The sequence below is a fragment of the Rutilus rutilus genome (genome assembly GCF_951802725.1).
Source record: "Rutilus rutilus genome assembly, chromosome: 21".
Taxonomy (NCBI): domain Eukaryota; kingdom Metazoa; phylum Chordata; class Actinopteri; order Cypriniformes; family Leuciscidae; genus Rutilus; species Rutilus rutilus.
Window position 1 is genome coordinate 30,849,920 of NC_140226.1, and position 24,294 is coordinate 30,874,213.

The following is a 24,294-nucleotide window of genomic DNA, read 5'->3' on the forward strand; positions in this document are numbered from 1 at the left end:
CAACAACATGATAGCAGACATCTTAATCTTTATCTACAATCCTGTTTTCCAGATAAATCCAATGGAGAGATCCGTCAACAGCCAGACATCTTTGCCAGCAATTCTACTGTGACATTAACATGTGAACATGATAATCTCGACCACTACAGATTGTACTGGTACAAGCAGACAAAGGTGGATGTGGGTTTGACCTTACTGATATTTTCTGCTGGCCAAAATATGGTGGAGAATGAAGCACCATTTACAGCTTCTAAGTATAAAGCAACCCGTCCTGAAATAAAGACGTCCACACTGGAGATTATGAAACTAGAGACTGAAGACTCGGCTCTTTATTATTGTGCCACAAGCACACAGTATCATACTACAGCTGCACCGCTAAACAACAACCACAACTCCAACACTGAGCCGAGAACAGGGGGGAAAAATGAAACATTCATCTATATCAGTTAGAATAATGATGTGTGAATATGTAATTACTTTCAAAGGTTGATGGTTGAAGACATGAAACTATTGCTTCACCATTTTGCAAAGTGGTAAATCTACTCTTAATAATCCTTAATATTAATAATATTAATCTTTACCAGTTGGTGCTTTTGTTTGTAAGTGGTAATCAAATAATTCAAGTCAAAAACTATAGTTTAATAGGACTTAATCAGACATCATTATAGGTTAGAAAAAAGGGAAATAATGAAAAAGGTAAGATCAGGTAACAAAGTTTCATGTATACCACATATGCAAGGCTTTCATATGTCATTTCCTGTTCCTTTTGTTCATAGACTCACTAGTGCAGTCAAATCTAGAAGGGGTGAGAGACAGCAAGGGGTTGATTCTCTTCTTTTGTGTCATGGGACTGCTGTGTTTGGGGTTTATTTTCCTGCTAGTTATTAGTAAGTTTATCCTGTAGTCAAACATTTATGTAGGAATATTATTGTTGTTATGCAAGTTGATATAATCAATTGTTTTCTACTCCACAGAGTCATTAGCAGCGATAACCATCACTCAGAATGATCAAGTTGGTAAAACTCAACTGTTTGCCCAACGGAATCAAACGGTTATTCTCAAATGTAACCATGATGATGGCAGCTTTTATTATATGTATTGGTACAGACAGAGAAGTCAAGGTGAACTGTCCCTTGCTGCTTTTTCTCTGGGAAAAGATTCAGTAGAAATAGTTGCCCCTTTCAAAGACACCAAATACACAATGCAACGTCCCCAGATTAAAGAATCTTCGCTGGAGATCAAGGATCTAGTAGAGGAGGACTCAGGCATTTATTTCTGTGCCTCTAGCATTACACAGTACCTTAACTTAACCAAGCACCTGAACAATAACCCCAATCTGAGCCACAGTGATCAGAGAGAGAGAAAAAAAAATGATAATAAAGGTTGGTGTGGGATATCCTATCTTTGATCTCACTAATCATATGGCAAATGGGAATAATAATTATATAAAATCAAAAAAGATTTATTAATATTGCATGAAAATTGTGAATATATTAGTTAAACTGAATGTTAATGTAAATCCTGAAAAGTAGTTGTCAATTTTAATATCTGCACTAAATTTATTCATGCATACTTATAAATAAAAATATACCCACAAACCTGTTTGTCACTTCATTTTGAAATTTATGCTAAGCTCTTTCAAACAGAGGAGTTTGAGGAATAATGCATAAAATACTCATAAATAAATATAATATAAATTACCATATCTTTACTTAGGCTATATGCATGTGTGCTAATATAAAATATTTATTATGAATTTAAGTTAAATTAGAAAGCTCTAAATTGAATGATACATGTCTGTTGCACTGCTTAGTGCTTATTGTGTTAAATGTCCACACAGTTATTAACAAATATCTATCTACCTTACAGTAAATGTACACGTAACCTTTGGCCCTCTAGAGGTTAAAAAACAAAACTGCATTCATTTTGCGGAATAACTTGTTTTAGTTGTGCTTCAGCTCTACTGTACGGATGAATATGGTTTTCTCATAAAAAAAAAAAAAATAATAATAATAATCATATATATATATATTTTTTTATACAAACATTAAATAAAACATGCACTACTAAGAGATATAACCAGTTTAGATGGAAATGATCTCAAGCTGACTATACATTACTGTTGCTACACTCATTAATAAACACACTTCCTTCTTGCTAATAAATTCCAGCACAGCGCTACAACCATAATGAAGCGAACCTGTACAATAGATAATGCTTTACAATGAACTCTGTCAGAGAGCTACATATGGCAATGTATCTGTTCAATAAAATACCTTACTCACCTGTTGAGTTATAAAAACAGTCAGCATCATCTCCGGCCTCCGCATCGCTTTTAGGCTACAACATTTCAAATCCCTCAGTTCTCCCATCTCCGAAAAGCCTAGCTAATGTTGATCCTCGTTTTATCCTGTTCTCTTGTCGTTTTCTCTATTGTTTAAAACGGGCAATTCCTCGGAGGTTCATGCATGATTTAGTTGCTCCATGTCAAGCTTTCTCGCTCGTGACAACTATCGAACGACACCATACAAGCCTTGAGCAACTTTTCATTGTTTACGGATATGACGAAGCAACCAGGGGCGAGTGACGTGTGTGCACCCTTTCCCGCGAAAATCATCCCGTCAGGTCTAAAATATAAATACTATAGGCTTACCATAGTAAATCGGGGTAAGACATGAACACGTTTCGGAAGAGGATTTGATGATGTATTCATTATTAATTTTTTTTTTTAATTTTAAATGTACATAGTGTAGGCCTACCTATCTTTAATCTATTGTTAAAAATATTTTTATTGTTAAAAAATGTACATTTATAACATTTGGCATTAAATTGAATCTTGATGACATCTTTATATCATGGCTGCTATAATTCATCTCTCTGTTTTCCTCTTTTGGAAAGTAATTAAAATACAAAACATTAAAATACTATTAAAATAGTGTGTCCTATGAGTTGCTCAATGCTCCAATAAACAGAATGAATCTGTTTTATATATATATATATATATTAGTAATGATTCAATAGAATTAATTGCTCAAAAAGACGGTAATTTGGTGCCATCTACTTGAGCAAAAAATGTAACCTACAGAAATAGAAACATCAGAAATACAACAAAAAAATTCCCTGTCACTACAGCCTAATACACACACAGACAAACGATAAAAAAAAATCCCAGTGCTTATCCACGGACTAAATTTTCATTCTCTCGGAAAGCTGTTCAGATTCATAGTAACTTCATACAATTAGATGGTATCTTTTTGGGTTCACAATTATATTTACAGATTTTTCAATGTTTTTTCTTTTTTCTTTTCTTATTTCAAATTAATATATTTTATAAAAATGATTTTTTGCTATTTCATTGATAAAATGTCATAGGCTACAGACACACTCTGTCAGTTCAAATCTAGACTGAAAACACATCTCTTTGGCCTAGCATACACATAACACATTATAGACTTCTATAATTCAATGTTAGGCTGCATAGATCAGGTCAGCCGGAACCGGGAACACTTCCCATAAATCCTGATGTACTCGTTACATCATAAGAAGAATGGCGTCTACGCTGGTATTAGTCTCTCTGTTTATCCCGAGGTTTACTGCAGTCCGCTGGATCCAGGCCGTATCCAGATCTGATGAAGGACCTTCGCCTGGACACGACGACAACGCAGTCCTGAAGTGTCAACCAGTCTCTCCCCTGTGAAGGCCTCCTTCCCTTTACCTCAGTCAGAACAGATAAAATGTTGTCGGGATAATTCCGGTTCACGTGGCTGTGCGCGACGTCTGCGTTTTCACGGGTTTGCATTTTTAAGGTTTGCGCAGAGATAACGGATAATCGTTTGCACCTTCAAACCTATTTCAGGGAGTGCGTTCTCGAGACACCAGGCACTGTTTTGTGCGGATGGGAGGATGGACGGCTGGAGCGTGTTAAGGGTTTTCCCATTAGAACGGCGTCGTGTTAGCGGCTCCTAAGTTAATATGATCTTCGCAACGGAAGTGAATCAATCAATCAAAACTAACTTTAGCTGGACAATAACTTTATCCTAGAGCTGTTGTAAAGCCTAAACAATCTGTTACGGTAATTTCCTATTATCACTGTAAAGCTGCTTTTAAACAATCCATGTTGTTAAAGTGAAGGTGACTTGTCTAGGCTATAGGGGAGCTCTTGATCACACAAGCCCCCCAACAGCTTGGCTTTGGAAATCATTAGATAAATCATTTACAGTCTTATCTCTGGATCTGCACATGTATTCATAACCCATACAAAACAGATGCATATATAATTCATTAAATATTTCTTGTCTTTTAATCCATATAGCCGTGTGCTCTTCATGTGTTATTCTTCCATTAACACAAACTTTCAGAAGAGGGGCACAGTTTAATATGAATGAATCATCGTCTGGATTAAAGATCATATGCTGACCTCTGCAGGATGATATGAGTAACTTTAGGACTGTTTTTATACTGTATTTCACAGCAGCAGATGACGTGATCATCTTTATGTATTTTCACATTCGCCACTGTAATCTCTGATTATGTAATCATCAGAAATAAAGATGTTTAAATGTTGCTCTTGCTTTGCTTCTCATTTGTTTAGTATGTTTCTTATATTGCCAGATTGGATAAAGAAATCATTATTTATTATATTATTTTAAGCTGTAAGAATTCTGTTACTTACCACTGAGAGAAAAAGTCAATAAAATACAATATTTGTCATTTTTTAAAGGATGCTGTAGGTAATATTTAGAAAGACTGAGATATTTAAAATCTCTTTATTTAATGCATTAAATAGCATGAACTAACAATGAGAAATACATTTGTCACAGTATCTATCTATCTATCTATCTATCTATCTATCTATCTATCTATCTATCTATCTATCTATCTATCTATCTATCTATCTATCTATCTATCTATCTATCTATCTATCCACCCCTCCACCCCTCCACCCCTCCCTCCCTCCCTCCATCCCTCCATCCATCCATCCATCCATCCATCCATCCATCCATCCATCCACCCACCGCTCCCTCCATCCATCCACCCCTCCCTCCCTCCATCCATCCATCCATTCATCCATTCATCCATCCATCCATCCATCCATCCATCCATCCATCCATCCATCCATCCATCCATCCATCCATCCATCCACCCCTCCCTCCCTCCCTCCCTCCCTCCCTCCCTCCATCCCTTCTTTCCTCCATCCATCCCTCCTTCCCTCCATCCATCCCTCCCTCCATCCCTCCATCCCTCCCTCCATCCCTCCCTTTATCCCTCCCTTTGTATAAAAATACAGGAGTTAATTTTTATTTCATGTTAGTTCAGGAAAACTTATGACTTTAGTAATGAATACTGTAAGTGAAAGTTGAGATTAACATCAACTAAGATTAAGATTGATAAAATTTACATTTTTAGTTCATGCTACTGTAACTAATTTAGTCAACTAATGTTAAACAATTAGAAAAAAGAAAAAAAAGGGGGAAAAAAGGTAACAAAAAAATAATAACATCTAAATTCACTGGTTTAACTCAAGTCAAATTTTTTTTTTTTTTATATCAACCTAAATTAATATATGCAAACAAAATAGATTTTTATGAGTTGAATAAAGTAAAAAAGTAGCTCTTTAAGGTATCAGTTGCAGGTTACCACTTCTTACAATGTTATTGTAAAGTGTTAGCGAAGTGCCTTACAGACTCACATCATTGAACAGATCCAGTTCTTGTATTGTTCCCACACTCTGATGATTGTTACATGAGGATGTGGGAGGGGTCGGCAAACTGTCATTGAGACATTTTTAGGTGGAGGAATCTGCACCTGCCCAAATTCTCAGTAATCACAGAAATAGCAACATAGACTTTATACAGATAGACATAAAAAAAGAACATGTGCAAGAGAATGATGAGAAATAAAGATAAAATGGGGGACGGGGGGAGAGTGGGGGGAAAGAGAGCAAGAGAATATTTTGTTTTTGTATAATGTTTTAGCACCGTGGGGACAGGGGGCCACGGTGATACAATCCCATAGAGCCGCTGTACAAAAACCTCCCGCCACGTACAGTCAATTAGACAGCGACAGAGAATACAAACATTGTACAGATTTCTATTGGATTTCAACATTAAATATAATAGATATCTAGGACAGAAGGAGCAATACTATTTTGAGTGATTCCCACATTTTTATGAAATTGATCACATTTTATTGGCGGTAAATACATGTACATGTTCTTGAGGTTGGACTTGATTGGATAATTTGATATTTTTCCTGAAATATATATTTCAGATTTACATGCTTTTACATTGAACAGCCTTCTGGGAGATATCTGTTATGGAATTAATGGACGTTTATATGACCATGGAAAAAGAGGAATTCTAATGCAAATTTCGGAGCACTCGTTTACAATGTGCCACTGGCTCACAAGCATACTTTGGAAATGGAACAAAACTGACCGTTTTAGGTAAGTTTGCTTGATTTAATTGTTTAAATGCTCTTACGGACCAGTGTTCAATAGACTAATATTGTCCTTTCATATATTTATAATGACTTAACTATGACAGCAGTAGGGAAGAGGCCCATCCAAGAACGCTTTAATTATTCATAACATAGTTTGTGTCGTAAATTTGTGCATACCATCTCACTGTGCAATGCTTATCAAGCTCACTTTGGAGATGGAACAAAATTAACAGTTGTTGGTAAGAAACACTTTTAATTATGCTAATATGTAGGCCTACATGGGAATATTAGACAGTTATATATAAGTGGCTGATGATTGTCAGGTAAGTCTATGTTGACAATTTGTGTAAAATACAGTATGATTGAATTTAAGACTGTTTTTGACATGACATACGTATGCTGTGCCAATTATCAAGCCTATTTTGGTGGCGGCACCAAATTAACTGTTCTTGGTAAGTACCGTTCTACTTCAGCTTCAATTGGAAACTTTTACAAATATGCTGTGCAACTGTCTTATAAGTTGCTAATTTAAACTAACATGATTGAAAATATAAAATATGTCATGTAGGAAAACAGGGAGCACAAATATATCACAATACAATCAAAAAGAACCACATATAAGTTTAGTAAATGTAAGGGTTATGCAGTCAAAGTAATTTTAGTGAGCCTGCATGCTGTGCTTTGGATCCAGCCCCGCTATCTTTGGCGAAGGGACAAGATTGACTGTTCTAGGTAAGTACATGTAAAAGACAATGCAAATAATGCCTTGGACACATATAATTACCAATGGGAATTGCATAATATAGTGGAGTAAGATTTCGTAAGTTAGAAGTTAGTGATACGGTCTTGATACTCTGTGCTCAAACCAGCCAGCATATTTTGGAAACGGCACCAAACTTACTGTTTTAGGTAAGAAAAACAATGATTATAACTTTAAATCTTCCAGAAATACTAAGTGTAATGTGCAAAAAGTATCAAAACATCACAAATAGTTGCCAAAGTAATGTCTTCATTGTGTCTTATGACTGCTTGAATTTGTTTGTGACCAAGATTTGCTAAATATTGTTAGACAGTTTGTTTGTATCATTTTTTATTAATCGTGTTCTATTGTTTAAGTCGTTCCTTAAAGCCAGTGTCAGTTGGATGTAGTCATAAAATCTTTAGTGGAGTTTTTTACCGTCGCTAGACATCAGTGTAATCAGTACAGTCCTGCACACTTTGGCAGTGGAACTAAACTTACAGTAACAGGTGAGACATTTTTGACTGAATTTGTTGGATTAGTATTAGTAGGTACTGAAGTTTGAGGATAATTCTTTTGGAAAAAAGTCTATTGATCAATGTCCAGACCTGGCACATATCCTAGACATTTTATTAGTGCATACGTGTGCTGTGTCTTCTACTGCTCAGGCTTATTTTGGTGAAGGAACAAAGTTAACTGTACTGGGTAAGAAACACACCTTATACTATTTAAATTATAGAGCTTAATCAAATGTAAGGCTTCTATTCAAAACTGCAGATTACATTTGTATGGAGACATTGGTCAATTCTACTATATATCAGAGTTAATGCATTTTGAGGGTTCTTCCTGACCCACAACTCTTCATTGTTAATTTGCTCTTTATTGTGGAATTAGTGACAGCTTGTGGATGGTATTAAGAGTAGTGGAGGTTTTATCTGTAGCGTAGAATCAGTGTGAACAACTACAACCCTGCATACTTTGGTTATGGCACCAAACTCACAGTACTAGGTAAGAAATATTTTGACATAATTTTGCATAGCTTGCTGTAACATTGCAAGAAAACTAAGAAAAATGTCTCTGATGACATTAGGCTTCAAGAAACATTGTGTAATTTTATCATTTGTAAAATAGGTCAAATTAGTAAAAAAACATCTTCCCCAGCGTAGATATAATGGCTTAGCAGCATTTCTGAAGCCTCGATGATTAGACTTAAGTCCACAAAGTCTTGAGTAATTTTATTATTGCACATGTGTGCTGTGACTCTGGTGGAGGTCGACAAGCTTTCTTCGGCAATGGAACAAAGTTAACAGTTCTTGGTAAGACATAAAACTAAAAGCTGACATTTGCAAAAATGTTGTACTGTAAATATTAGAAATGCCTTGTAGCTCAACAAACAAAGTAGGCTTGTTGCATTTTCTGAACACTCTTTAGTTTTAGACAGTATGCGTAGACATTTTATTGTCAATTGTTATATCATTCTGAGAAGTGTTGGTGTTCTCCAATTACTGAAAAAAAAAAAAAAGTTAAATATGTAAGAAATAGCTTGAGGAGGTTTCATCTGTAGCATAGAATCAGTGTGATCATACACCGACCCTGCATACTTTGGAAAAGGCACTAAACTTACAGTTCTAGGTAAGTCAAGTATCTTGATGTTCAGGCCTAAAGAAATGTTATTTATTCAGTACACTATGCAGAATCTTCAAAATAACATTGCTTGAATGACATAGACATAGCATTTGCTTTGGCGTCTTGAGTAAATTTGTTAGTGCACATGTGCACTGTGACTCTGGTGCTTCTCAGGCTTACTTTGGCAATGGAACAAAGTTAACTGTGTTAGGTAAGAAAAATCTATTTTTATAATTATCTCGGATAATACGAGTGGCAAAGTCTTGATAGCTTGAGGTTTTAACTGCAGCTTAGTATCAGTGTGAACACTGGCGATCCTGCATACTTTGGTAATGGCACTAAACTTACAGTCCTAGGTGAGTAATTTCAGTATTCTGTGTGATATGTAACAACTTATCAAGATATTACAGAAATTAAGCTATGTGATGTTTAGGTATTTACTGACTTTGATATCCAATGAATCTCCTAAGTTATGCTGTTCGTGTATTATATTTATGAAATGACTTACATGAGCACACTAAGTAATTGGAGTAAATTTGATTGATGTAGTCGAGTTGCATTCATGAGGCATTTAAGTTAAAACTGAACTTGCATTTGCCGCCCTGAGTGAATTTGTTAGTGCACATGAGTGCTGTGACTCTGGTAGTTATCCAGCTTACTTCGGCAGTGGAACAAAGCTAACTGTTCTGGGTAAGAATATTCAAAAAAATGTCATTCTACTTCATTGATTGCCATTGACATGTCAGTGCTAAACAGTAAAGCATAATGGACTTGTGTCAAATGGAAGGTAATGTGTTATCAAAATTGATATTAAATTGGAATTAATTGAATTGGAATACTTCTCAGTCATCTTGAGATAATCCTTCTTTAAAATGAAGTTAGATGTATTGAGGTAAGTAGCGTAATTTATGATTTTGAATATCTGAGGTATTAACAGTTGCATAGAATCAGTGTGAACATGGGTAGTGAAGCACACTTTGGCGAAGGTACTAAACTTACAGTCCTAGGTGAGTAATTTGCTTAATCTTTCTTTATGAACTTAAAAGCATATTTAGTAACAAATCCAGCCTATGTGATGTTAAGGTCTAAAAGGATGTTATTTTTTGAGAGCTTTTGTTTTATATGTCTCGAATGTATAAATGACTATATGGTAAATTACTATAAGTATCTGTTCTATAGTATATGTAATGATATTCACAGGGCATTTTAGTAAAAACAGGTGCTAGGGCTTTAGCGTTTGGTGTCTTGGTGTAAATTTGTTAGTGCTCATGAGTGCTGTGACACTGGTGGTTATCAAGCTTACTTCGGCAGTGGAACAAAGCTAACTGTTCTGGGTAAGAATATTCAAAAAAAATTCATTCTACTTCATTGATTGCCATTGACATGTCAATGCTAAACAGTACAGCACAATGGACTTGTGTCAAATGGAAGGTAATGTGTTGTCTAAAATGATATTAAATTGGAATTAATTGACTTGGAATACTTCTCAGTAATCTTGAGATAATCCTTCTTTAAAATGAAGTTAGATGTATTGAGGTAAGTAGCATAATTTATGATTTTGACTATCTGAGGTATTAACAGTTGCATAGAATCAGTGTGAACATGGGTGAAGCACACTTTGGCGAAGGTACTAAACTTACAGTCCTAGGTGAGTAATTTGCTTAATCTTTCTTTATGAACTTACAAGCATATTTAGGAACATATCCAGCCTATGTGATGTTAAGGTCTAAAAGGATGTTATTTTTTGAGAGTTTTCAAAATGACATTGTTTTATATATCTCGAATGTATAAATGACTATATTGTAAATTACTGTAAGTATCTGTTCTATAGTATATATTGTAATGATATTCGCAGGGCGTTTTAGTAAAAACAGGTGCTAGGGCTTTAGCATTTGGTGTCTTGGGTAAATTTGTTAGTGCACATGTGTGCTGTGACACTGGTGGTGGTCAGGCTTATTTCGGCAATGGAACAAAGTTAACTGTACTGGGTAAGAAACATAATTCTATGCTATTTCATTTACAAATTGCCATATTGATGAATTGGTATTGAATGAACTGGCAGTTCTCGAGAATCTAATTATGTCTTTAAAATTAGGTTAGACATAGTGGGATAAGTAGCACTGTTTATAACTGTAGCTTAGGTTTTAACTGTTGCATAGAATCAGTGTGAACTCTGGATATCCTGCATACTTTGGCAGTGGGACTAAACTTACGGTTTTAGGTGAGTAATTTGAGCATTAAGTGTGATTTCTAGAACGTCTGATATACAAATAAGTTATTTGTCCTCATGAATGAGAAGAACCTATTCCAGTTCTTTAAAAATGTAGTTAGATGATACTGGGATGAGTGGCAATGTTCACATGCTCTGCACTAAAGTTGAAGTTTTAACTGTAGCTTAGAATCAGTGTGAACAATCGCAGCCCTGCATACTTTGGCAAAGGCACTAAACTAACAGTTCTAGGTGAGTAAATTAAGTATCATGTGTGATATTTACAATCTAATATAATATCTAATTTTGGTATTCACATGCATCTATAGTCTTTAAAAATGAAGTTAGATATAGTGGGATAAGTGTCAATGTACACATGATCTCTATACAGTAGCTGAGGTTTTAACTGTAGCTTGGAATCATTGTGAACAATCTCAGTCCTGCATACTTTGGCAGTGGCACTAAACTAACAGTTCTAGGTGAGTAAATTGGGTATTTTGCTATTTAAAAGGGTTTTGATCAGGATATCTAAAATGATGGTGAATTAGAAGAATTGGACTAGTTAACTCATCTTTAAGAATAAATAAATAAACAGTGGGATAAGTGGCAATGTTCACATAATCTACACCATAGCTGAGGTTTTAACAGTAGCATAAAATCAGTGTGAACAATGCCAATCCTGCATACTTTGGCAATGGCACAAAACTTACAGTTCTAGGTGAGTAAACTGAACATTCTGATCTTTCAGAACTTAAATGATTTTAGTAGTATATCTAAAATGATGATGTTAATTAGAAAAACTGGAGAAAAGAATATAGTTAGATAAAGTGTCGATGTTGCATGATCTCTATAGCTGAGGTTTTAACAGTAGCATAAAATCAGTGTGACCAATACCAATCCTGCATACTTTGGCAATGGCACAAAACTTACAGTTCTAGGTGAGTAAACTGAACATTCTGATCTTTAAGAACTTAAATGATTTTAGTAGTATATCTAAAATGATGATGTTAATTAGAAAAACTGGAGAAAAGAATATAGTTAGATAAAGTGTCGATGTTGCATGATCTCTATAGCTGAGGTTTTAACAGTAGCATAAAATCAGTGTGACCAATACCAATCCTGCATACTTTGGCAATGGCACAAAACTTACAGTTCTAGGTGAGTAAACTGAACATTCTGATCTTTAATAACTTAAATGATTTTAGTAGTATATCTAAAATGATGATGTTAATTAGAAAAACTGGAGAAAAGAATATAGTTAGATAAAGTGTCGATGTTGCATGATCTCTATAGCTGAGGTTTTAACTGCAGCTTAGAATCAGTGTGAACTATAACAGCCCTGCATACTTTGGCAAAGGCACCAAACTTACGGTTTTAGGTAAGAATATATCTTTTTGTTTGCTTGTCTCTTGGTATTTTACCATCAGTTTATAAATGTGTTCTGTGAATGTGTTGGTTAAAATAATTAGTGTAATGAGATTAGTGAATTAGGAGTGTTGATATGAATTAGAAGAGTTGAAAGTCGTCACTGTTCTTCTTCTGAGAATATTCTGTGCTAAAAGCAGTGCTGAGTCTGAGGCACCAGAATCACAGTTTTAGATGATAAACTGCCTTTAGACAAGCTATTTGCCTAACTCAAATCCTTCATAATGTTTAATTTGGTGATATGGAAGCTTGTTGTTTTTCTGAAAAGTTTTGATATATATTTATTGCGTATTGAAAATCAATGTTATTGGTCTACAGCAGTGTTTAAAATCTTTATTGAGTGTTATATAAATGCATAGAATGCAGTCAGGTTAAAGTGATAGGAAGAGTTTTACTGTAGCTGTTGAGCAGTGTGAACAACAGACCTGCATACTTTGGCCAGGGGACCAAACTCACTGTTCTAGGTAAGAAAGTACATTTTTTGAGTTCGTTTGGGATAATTGTGAAGTGCTTTGCATTGTCAGAGTAGCCAGTGCCAACAACTGGATATATAGATGATGTATATACAGTTTCTCTAGATCTGAGTGTTGCACCTAGCTGTTCAATGGAAACTCTTGTTGTTGTGCACTATATGAATCAGTGTTTCTTATAAACCTGTATTACTGTTGCTATTCTGTATGCTCTATCAAGTAAGATATGAGCTGCATATAACTGTGAGCTGGCGAGTGCAGATACATCAGTTTCATGTAAAGTTGTCTGTGGTTTTCCTGTTGAAGAAGCAATTGAGCACATAAACTGTAGAAATGCAACCTTGTTATTTACTAGCTTCCTTGCAGTACAATACACGGAGTTGAGAATGTAATATGGTAACATTAGCCACAAAAAGTGCTTTTTTTTTTTTTTACTTAATGTTCTTGCCGAATTTTGGGTCCCACTTTATATTAAGTGTCTTTAACTGTATTTTTGATCATTTAAATTAATCATTTGATACAATGCACTTATACATACATGGTTGCATTACATATATTATTATAAATCCTGCATGCAATTACATCTGTACATAATTTCAGTACTTATATTTCTGTAATTACATTCATAATTACACTGTTGACACTTCCCGGTAACACTTTATGGTAACACTTTATTTTAATGGTGTCCTTGTTACATATGTTACATGTACGTACCATAGTAATAATAGTAAATGATGCATAATTACATGCAACTAACCCTCAACCTAACCCTATAGTAAGTACATGTAGTTGCTTAATATTACTCAGTACTTAGGATAAATATATAATTTCACTGTAACGATGACACCTTAAAATAAAATAAAGTGTAACCCACTTTATTTTACAGTGTCCTTGTTACACGTTACATGTAGTTTCTATAATAATAACTATAGATTATGCATAATTACATGCAACTAACCCTAAACCAAAACCTAATCCTATAGTAAGTACATGTAGCTAATTATTATAACTCTGTACTTAGCGTATAATTACACTGTACAAGGACACCTTAAATATAATAATTATAATAATAAAGTTAACTTCATAAAACTGAATAGTTCTTCAGATTCAAAATTGTTAATGTAAATATGAATCAATTATGCATTTCTGACTGTCATATGCTTATAATGTTATTTTACAGATCCTAAAATGAACGTCAGTAAACGAGGGGACATAAATGTCACAATTATAAAACCCTCTGACAAGGAGCTCTGTAAGAAGACGGTCACTCTTGTGTGTTTGGCCACGGACTTCTACCCAGACCATGTCAGCATAACATGGATGGTTGCAGGCGTAGAAAGAGACAAAGGAGTAGCGACAGACACTTATGCCACCCGAAACGAATCAACAAAACTGTTCTCCATATCCAGCAGACTTAAAGTCACTAAAAAAGAATGGAGCAATGAAAAAACCGAATTCAGATGCAAATTGAAGTTCCACAATGAAACAGGACATTTTGAAGTTGTCAATAAAAATAAGGTCTTTGGAATTGAAGGTATGCAATAGAGATATATATATAGATAAAAAAAGGAAATAAAAATAAAATGCTGACTGTGAATACAATATGTTTACATATTTTAATATTTGGGTCTTCTAATTATTTATCATCTAATTGCAGGGGGTGGTTTTACCCGAGGTAAGGATATACTCTTTTCTATTTGTATGACTATGTGCAAGTGATGAATATTAGGAATTAGGGTCAGAGGTCAAAAGTTGATCAGTAATGCTATATAGAAATATAATATGTTATAATTTGTTCTCTTCATCTCCAGAGAACTATGTAAATTCATCACAGTGGTGTAAGCTCTCATATGGCGTGGTCATTGCTAAGAGTGGACTGTATGGCCTTGTCATCTTTGTGTTTGTATGGAGAAAGGTAAGGCTGATTAAACTTGTATTTAGTTTTAATAATTTCAAACATAAGAATTGGAAGGATGTTAACATCATAAGCAACTTGTTGTGTTTGGTTACAAGTGTATTTGTTACTAATTGTTACTACAGACTGACAGACAGACAGATATATATATTTTTTCTCTGAATGTCTTAATATTTATGTGATATTTGTTTTACAGGGTTCACATAGAAAGTGAAAGAACTGATCATGTCTGGTTTGATGAAGTTACCCAAGAAAACTCTCTCCATTTACTTCATCCAGGAGAAGAGATGCTGTATATATGACTGAAGATCCTCTCTAGTTTTTATTTCTCTCTTTCGGCTCTTTTCTGAATATTTATCAAGTGTGAAGTTGCTTAAGATCAGATTAATCGTAAAATCTAGTTGTGTTACTGTTTTGATATTTTTTTTGGTTTTGCTTGTTTCCTTGCTATTTAGTAATAATTTGATAGCAATAGCATACTACTATACTAGAAAAATAGACTTAACAGAAGTAAAAAGTAATTCATTATTTTACACATTGAGATTTAATGTATTTTGTTTTTATTTTAATTTGTATTATAGCCTATACATAATACAAATAAAATCTATGATGCATGGATATTATCCCCAAAGAAAATTCTCATTTATTTTATAGGCACATTGCATTTTTATTTTATTGTTTTGCTGTAGTCAAACTGGTAGAGTAGATGGCACTAGTAAAGCCAAGGTCATAGGTTTGATTCCCAGGAAACACAAATAAATTGTATATACCTTGAAAAGTCCCTCTGTAGTCAATAACCTTTATAGGACTTACTACACTGATCTCCCAACTACTTTGAATCAATGGTAACAAAGATATAAGTGGTTGTTTATATCCTGTAGCCTACAGTATGTGGTCTATGAGAATACCTCCATAGTGAATACACTGTTACTGGGCATTAAACATTGTTATTAGCAATACATAACCTTTAGTGATCCCACTTCGACTCCAACCTTGAAGAAACATGTTCTAGCTTCTTTAAGCTTCATTATCTGAAGGAGAATCATCTGAATGAAAATGAAAGTAATGAAAAGCACATAGCACATTTGTATTATTATTTATTTCCAGTTTAGACTCCAACTTAATAAATGTGATTTAAAATCTATATTTTCAGTTTATGAATGCCGCAGACTTGCACCCGAACACTTTATGAAGGTTTTTCCTCAATCTGTACATCCTATACATCCCACACAATGACTGTCAAACATAAATAGAACATGTTCTCAGTTAATATGATGAACTACACCTGTGGTTACTCTGCTGTGTGAACCTGTGTGAACTTGAGTGCAACTGACTTCATATCCACCAAAACTTTTTAATTAATTGCAAAAAATAAATACAAAAATGATAAGAACAGCAAAGTTACTTCTAAAAAAAATTCTAGCATCATTTCCCTGCAGATGTTATTTGGTTTGATATTGTATCCAATGCAGTGACATTCACCTATATACATCCAGCCACTGTACATTTTCATTAGTTTTAATTAGTTGACAAACTACATTTCAGTCTATACCTTTAGCTCACATGAGGCCTCTGAGTAACAGCTGGGAGGCCACTATGGCTTTCATGGTCTCAAACTGAAAAGGGGCCCCGAAAACAGTGTACCATTGCCCATTATTAGCTGAGTTGTTGAGGTTTAGGTAACGAGATAAATCATCGTGTACTAGCTACGCGAAACTAGAATTTGGAGAAGGGACTAAACTGACGGTTCTGGGTAAGTTTGAATTTTTAAACTCTGAAATAGTACTTCAGCAGACATATCAATAAATGCACTTGTTTGATTTGTGAAATGCAGTAAAATGGGTCATAATGTACATGGCATGCAATTGAAAAATAGGTTGGCAAAAGAAGCATGGACCATATAGGCCACTAGAAATGATTTTATTTTATTTATTTAAAATGTTTATTTAATCATTAACTTAAGAATGATCAGTGTTTTTATTATTAATAATATATTAATTTCCTATCTATTTTCAATGAGTAAATTGGGGAACATTTCCGCTGAAATAATACTGTAACTATCTACATAAATGTAAAAATAAAAGGATTTACAATAAACTACAGGTGTTAAAAGCATACAACTATTGAAAACAGTATACAAATGAAATCATCTAAACATTTAAATGTATGTTTAAACAAAGCAGCTAGATTACGTAAATTGCTATGTGCATTTTCCTTTGGGACGGTTACAGTATTTCATCCACATACTGTATTAGCATAAATCACAAAATACACGGAAGTAGCATCAGTGTGTTGCCATGAAAAATCATTGTACAAAAAAATAAAATAAAATAAAATAAAATAAATGATGGTTACATTTATATAATTAAGCAACTACATGTACTTACTAGGGTTAGGATAGGATTAGGATTTGGTTGAGGGTTAGTTGCATGTAATTATGCATAATTTACTGTTATTACTATGGTAAGTACATGTAACATATGTAACAAGGACACTGTAAAATAAAGTGTTACCGAAATGACCATGCTGCGAATGATCAATTAAAATCAAGCATTTCATTGAGCCATTTAATAATGACAGGAGTAATAACATAGTAATTGTTGTATAATAAACACTTTATAACACTTTAATACTGGTAACACTTTATTTTAGTGTCCTTGTTACACGTTACATGGAGCTGCTATAGTAATTACTATAAACTGTGCACAATTACATGCAACTAACACTCTCAGAAAAAAAGGTACAAAAGCTGTCACTGGGACAGTACCCTTCAAAAGGGTTCTAATATGTACCATTTAGGTACTAATATTTACCATTTAGGTACTAATATGTACACGTTTGGTACCAATATGTACCTTTGATGGACTTATATGCACTCTTTAGGTACAAAGGCGTACCTTTTGTAAAGGTACCGCCACAGTGACAGCTTTTGTACCTTTTTTTCTGAGAGTGAACCCTAAACCAAAACCAAATCCTAACCCTATAGGTACATGTAGTTGATTATTATTACTCAGTAAATGTATTACACTGTAACAGACACCTTAAAATAAAGTATAATCAAACTTCCTAACACTGCGCTCTCCTTCTCAAGCTACAAACATCACTCTACCTAAAGTCAAGATCCTACCACCATCTCCAAGAGAAATCTGTTCCCAGAAAGAGACAGATTCAAATGTAACGTTAGTGTGTGTGGCGACGGGCTTTTATCCCGATCATGTGAGTTTGACCTGGGAAGTGAACGGCAAAGAGAGAGAGGACAGTGTGTCAACTGACTCCACAGCCCAACAGGGAAATGGGACATTACTGTACCATATCAGCAGCAGAATGAAAGTTTCTAAAAACGACTGGATGGATCCCAGCAGTAATTTCACCTGTACTGTTCGATTCTACAACGGAGAAGATTATGTCAATGTCACAAACACCATAAATGGTCAAAAAGGTTTGTGAAAATGCACCAAATCTATATAGACAGATTATTAGACTGTAATGCTTGGATATAATTGCAAAATTGCAAGGAAGGTTTTGTGAAATATTTAGCATAATTTCTTCGCAGATGCCACTTTGTTTGATAGCTTTATCTAATGAGATTGCAGTGAGATCTTTTTCAGGCCTGTATGAGACAAACATAGATTATTGACAATATTGAATTGTCTAATTTGACAGTCATTGCATTCCTGACTTCAAGTGATATATCAGACATGTTTGTGTATTGGTGCTTTTAGAGAAGCCAAAGGGATTGAAACTGCTTTGCTTTGGCTACATCGTGTTCCTCTGCAAGAGCCTGCTGTATGCGCTGATCGTGTCTGGTGTAGTGTGGAAACTCAAGGTAATCCCTGATAAACATAATGCACATCTCACACATCAAATATGTATTTAGAGCATAAAGATATATATGACTTAGGGTACGTTTACACGACAACACGGATCCGCGAAAATGATCGCAAACGCTGTGTTCTGCTGTCAGACCAAAGAAAAACTCTGCGCTTATAGACTGAACATGTAATGTGCATGATTTCACAAATTCGCATTTTTGTAGTTTACACAGAAATGATAACGGTATAGTTTTCAAAAACGTGCACTTTGAAAGACGTTTTCAAAAGTTTGCATTTTCAGGCCCCCTAAACCCTGTTGTCGTGTAAATGAAAGGCCAAAACTCATGTTAAGTTTTTAGTTTTTAGTTGACAACTGTGTTGTGTAAACGAAAGACAGATACGTTATGATCCCTTAAGTTAATATGAATTTATTTCCCTACAGTTTTCAGTGAAGATGAAACCATCACCAGAGGACTGACCATGATCGTGTCCACAAACGTTCTCCTTGAGAGGCCAGAAGTGTCTTTCTTTATTATTTACGAAATGTGTAAGATTTCTGTGTATTTTACATTTGACTAGATTCATGTAGTTTTGTATGACTTCAAATCACACATATGATTTTATTTTTCTAATTTTGAATAATACATTTTTACAAATACCTTCCTGGACACGTTTTTGCTTGTTACGCACATGTACCGCAATAGTTGAATGCATAAGCGACTAGTTAGCCTGAAACATTAATCAGGAATGAACAACTAAGAATGAGAAACATATTAGGCAGAATGTAATGGAAGTTTTAGACTCCACTTTCTGCGATGACTAAAACATCCTGTATTTAACATTTAGACCTTTGATTTTATGAGAAACAGAGGATATTTGCATATGTTTTGTGCAGTGGAAAATATGTGCTTTTGGAAAGTGTGGGTTGTTATTTCAGTTATGTAAGAATCTTCCACGGCAATAAGAAAATAAGACTTTATATGACTCGTGCCCTCGACATTTCTCATAATGTGAGCTCTAAAGCTTTTTCTATAATTCCTGGAACAAGGCACATCAAAAGTACTGAGAACAATGACTGCAACTGAAAATAACAGCAACAACAAAAAAAAAAAAATATGGTTACACTTTATTTCGATGCTCAACTTTAGACAGTCTAATAACTATAAGTAACTTTGCAACTACATGTCAACTAACTCTCATTAGAGGGTGTTAGGGTTCGGGTTAGTAGAATAAGTACATGACGTAGTTGCAAAGTTGCTCATAATCAGTGTTGAGGAGCATCAAAATAAAGTGTTAGCAGATATTAAGCAGACAGTCTACTAATACTCTAATGACTGGAAGTTGACATGTATTTGCAAAGTTACTTATAGTTAGTAAAATGTCTAAAGTGGGCCATCGAAATAAAGTGTTACCAAAAATATGATTGTTTTTTACTCTTATTTGAGAGTGTGAATACACCTCAGATGAATGATTGTAGTTTGAATGGTGTCTAGATGAGTTTAAGCATCAGGTTGCTGGAGTTGAAAGCAGGATGTGGTGTCAGCTCTTCTCGAGCAGTGTGAAGGTGTTGTGGAGGATGTGGTCAGAGCGTTCTCGAGATGTTCATGATCAGTCCTGCATCTTTCACACACCTGCTGCTGCACACAAGCCTCAAAGCTCATACACGTCTGCAGACTAAACCAATCAAAAAGAGAAGAGCTGTTGGAAACTGGTGCAGAGCTGATTCATTCGAGGAGCATGTTTGCAGGGTATTGTATCAACAGTCTGCACCACACACCCACACATCTGTATTGTTTTTCTGGAACATGATGTTTAACTCATGCATCATGAATCATTTGCTCAGTCTGAGTAAAATGAAGCCTAACACATTAAAATGTTTTTTTGAAAACACCAGTGATTTAGAAAGTCTTTTAGTAAAGTTTTATTTAAATGTGTAAAAAAAATTACATTTCCAATTAATTATATACATAATAAAATGCGTAATATTTTTACAAGCTAGATTTTTTCATTGATGTACACAGCTGCCAGTTGCATATTTGGGTTTGATTACCGTAATTTTTACAGTAAAGTCTAAGCCTACATTAAGAGGGTTAATGCTTCAATGATATAATTCAAATGGGTTTTAGTTAGGTTGGAGAAACATTTTTAATGAATTTGAAGAGAAAATAAGTTAATACGGTTAAAATGAAATAATTTGGGTCTCTGGGACCCCAAATATAAAAACAGTGAAGTGAATCTCAACACAAGAGTTACATTTTACTGTAGATGATAAAAAAAGAAAGAAAGAATATGTCACCTCTTTGTCAACTAACTCTCATTAGAGTATTAGTAGACTGTTAGTGTACTTTAGGGTTAGGGTTAGTAGAATAAGTTGACATAGTTGCAAATTTACTAATAGTCAGTAGGATGACTGTTGTGGAGCATCATAATAAAGCTGAAAGAAAAAAATAGGGATGTGTGACCTCTTTCAATCAAGCAGTTTAAGACAAGGCCTCACATTACCTTCAAATTAACTCAAAAAGTGGTTTTCTGGTATTAAGATGGTCGTTCAGATCACAAGTGGATGACGTTAAATACAGGTGTAAACAGGATCTGAAACGTTTTGAGCTTGTCCACTTTCGACCACTTCAAGAGGTAGTTGAAAACGCATTCGACCGGATTGCTTTCGTAGTGTGAACGCTCATGTGGTCGAATGTGTTCGAACAGCCACAAAAGACCATCTACTCTCCGCTTACTGACCTAATGTGTAAATTAGCCAGCTTTGTCGGCTGGAGACCCAAGTTTATTTTGAAGACAACAAACGTACCAAGCAAAATGTTCTCTCACCATTCCTGATTTCTAACACACACTCACAGCGTTCGGCTGGTCTTGCGGATGTCAGAGCAGAAACTAAAGCTGATGCTCTCCGTATGTTTTTCCATCTCCGGTAGCGTTCATATGTAAATTGAGTGAGCTTATTTCATCCATTAGATCAAAAGTATGAAAAAACCTTACATTTACCCGACCATTGACTCCCCTTGATTAAATCAGGACAGAAGTGGTTGAAAATGGACACAAGAGATGGATTGAAACACCAGGTGTAAAAGGGAATGTGTCTCCAATGTCTATATGATCTGATCGACCAAAACCATTCTAATACCAGGTGTAAACATACAGGGCGTTAGAGTTTTTGTACAGCTTTCACTATAGTCTGTCATACTGTGGGGACTGGCTGCACAATACCAAACAGCAGAACCAACTTGGGTTACACTCTTGGACTCCAGCAGTATCTGAAGAGAATCTGGTCTGTTAGACGAAAAATCCCCCACGCTTTCTGGATCCACCTGTCCTTTACCCAAAGAAGTGAACATCAGCTTGAAACCGTCTGTTGGGGTCCAACGGTACCAGTACAGGTTTGGGTTATCATTGCCTGTGATGGAGCAGGTGACTTCAAGAGGTACACCTGGTTGACGAATAAGCTCCAATGGGTTTTGGTTTACCTGAATACCTGAGATAAAAAGAATTGGAATGAGTAATTTAAGATTTAAAACATTTGTAAAGCTGGTTCAACAGCAAATCAACAGCTTACACATAGTGGCAGGCCATTGTAATGATACAAAAAAGATGGCAAAATGCAAATGCATCATGAAGAGCTGAACTTAGCAAAGTCTTGAGGCTTAAATAAACACGGTGTGCCTCTAGAGGCGAGGTTGGGTGCTGTAGTTTAGTGGATAAAGATCTAGGTTGATCTAGGGGAAATCCATCGACTGTCAGCACTTGACTTGAGAATGATACTGAACCCCAGGTTGGTCAAGGGGGATGTTCATGTATAAAGTGTACGATACTGTAAGTCACTTTGTATGTACCTTTTCTATACAAAGTGACAATCACTTTGAGTGACTTTTTTTTTTAATACTCATTAAGGAGTTGAGTGTGTTACTTGCACACTTACTCACTACCAAAAAAAAAAACAAGGTGAATAGAGTAAGATTGAATTTAGGGCATCTTAGTATACATTAAAGAATAGCCATCTAATGAGGTCTGAGCAATAACAGCAGTGCATTTTCTATATTTTAAATTGCGTAGTGTTTGATTGGCTCTGTTAAATTATTATTTTTTTGATATTAGTAACTCAGTATTTTGCTAAACTTAGATATGTGGTTATTAATTCAGTGAGATAAGTAATTCAGAGATAAATGCATGAATATTGCAAAACCAATTATTAAGCTGCACTGTAATATATAGTTGCATTAGTAACTTTAACAATGACATGTTCTGATGCATCCCCTTTACCTCATCCCATTAAATATCTAAAATTCAGATTAATTAAACATTGTTTAGCCATTGGTTTTGTATTTATTTCAGAACTCAGTTTCACAAATAATGTGGAGAACAGATGGTAATTGCAAGATTACACAAACATATCATTTGTAGTTAACTGCTTGAATATTACTTGTAGTTAACTGCCATCTAATTTGCTACAATGAACTTTTCCAACTAGGTGTGACAAGCTTTTTCTTGTACAGTCTGCAGAAAAAAAGAAAGAAAAAAAAACCCATGCCAGAAGCCTCTACTCTACGCCTACTACTTCTCAGCAGAACATAGAAGCCTTAGTATAATGACAACTAAATAACAAAAAATGTTGATGTCTAAACATCATGTAAGCAATAATCATAATGTTTGATTATACCCATAATAGATAGTTAACACTGAACACTAAACAAGGCTGGTGTTAACTATATCAGTGGCCTGGACAGGAATAAGTATTAGGACTGGATAGAACTAGATCCATGAGGTTACAAAAAAAAAAAAAAAAAAAAAAAAAAAATCACGTGACACTATGTTTCCTGTAACTAACTGAGATGTTACAGCAATCTGATTTCTGTGAGCCGCAAGTCCATAATATTGGTAATGTTATATGTTAGTGCCATCTGCTGGATTCATGTCTTATTGCAGCTCAAATGTATGAAGGCAAAGACTCTGCTAAATTGACCTTTAGTCACGTATTACACAAATTGCATATTACCATTAGTGCTTATTATTTCATATAGATGATTTTCAATTACATATTTCTTTTTGATCGATTTATTGACTTGCTTTATGACAGGGGTGTCCAAACTCGGTCCTGGAGGGCCACTGTCCTGAGAGTTCAGCTCCAACTTGCCTCAACACACCAGCCTGGAAGTGAAAATGCCTAGTAAGAGCTTGAACAGCTGATTCTGGAGTGTTTAATTGGGACTAGAGCTGAACTGCAGGACAGTGGCCCTCCAGGACTGAGCTTGGTTTCATGAACTTGCTGTGTAAATAGCTTGTGATGTTCCTCATTAATAAATCTCTTCGGATAAAAGCAAATGTATGTATGCACTTAGATTTATTTTCCTAGAAAGTCACATTATTTGTTGGCTGGTCGCATACATAATACAGTTCTTTGTGGTTTATACACTGCAGTGTCGTTTTATGGTATGTTATGAAGTTAAAGAAGTTATGACGTTTGTCATCTTGTAATAGGTTTTTGTACAGCAGCAGAGCAAGTCTGTGTCACTGTGCTCACTCACTGCACAGAAATACACACCACTGTCGTCAGGCTCCAGCTTGCTCACTGTGAAAGATCCACGTTCAGCTACAGTCTTATCAGCCGAGTATTTATCTGTAGAAAATTCACCAAAGTCTGGATTGTT

General features: G+C 34.9%; 2 gene segments (V, D, J or C); both read left to right on the plus strand.

Annotated features, from left to right (window-relative positions):
• The first annotated feature begins 659 nt into the window (after positions 1 to 659).
• LOC311280854 (T-cell receptor beta-2 chain C region-like) lies at positions 660 to 20,050 on the plus strand. The segment is given in 6 exons: positions 660 to 887; positions 975 to 1,296; positions 16,532 to 16,578; positions 17,917 to 18,264; positions 18,548 to 18,651; positions 19,080 to 20,050.
• On the plus strand, positions 10,468 to 15,448 carry LOC311280856 (T-cell receptor beta-2 chain C region-like). The segment is given in 5 exons: positions 10,468 to 12,904; positions 14,091 to 14,444; positions 14,568 to 14,585; positions 14,722 to 14,825; positions 15,022 to 15,448.
• Positions 20,051 to 24,294: the final 4,244 nt, after the last annotated feature.